Below are 287 nucleotides of genomic sequence, written 5' to 3'. Positions count from 1 at the left end.
CGCCTGCCGGTATGGCTCGTACCACTTCCAGCATCTCTAGCTGATTGGCATTGTCGAGCTGCCTTTCCAGGCTCTTCACAAGCCCTGCCGAAACAGGGGCCACAGGGTCCCGCCAAGGGCAGCCGGACGCTGGAGCCCCGGCAGTGGCTCCCGGCTCCAGCCTGGGGATGCTCCCGTGGGATTTACGCGCTTTGCTCGCAGCTGCAAATGGGGTGCAGTTGGGTGCTTGTGAAACAGGCTCAGCGAGACTAACTGACTGTGGGAGCTGTCCGCAGGGGGCTTGGTAA

At 62.7% G+C, this 287-nt stretch overlaps 1 protein-coding gene across 1 annotated transcript in view; it reads left to right on the top strand.

Annotated features, from left to right (window-relative positions):
* LZTS1 (leucine zipper, putative tumor suppressor 1) overlaps positions 1-287 on the top strand; it is a 3,798-nt gene that overhangs the window by 2,344 nt on the left and 1,167 nt on the right. The window lies entirely within an intron of this gene.

The sequence above is a fragment of the Buceros rhinoceros genome, unplaced genomic scaffold, assembly GCF_000710305.1.
Source record: "Buceros rhinoceros silvestris isolate BGI_N320 unplaced genomic scaffold, ASM71030v1 scaffold29457, whole genome shotgun sequence".
NCBI lineage: Eukaryota > Metazoa > Chordata > Aves > Bucerotiformes > Bucerotidae > Buceros > Buceros rhinoceros.
The sequence above is the reverse complement of the archived record's forward strand: the minus strand, read 5'-3'. Positions and strand labels throughout refer to the sequence as shown.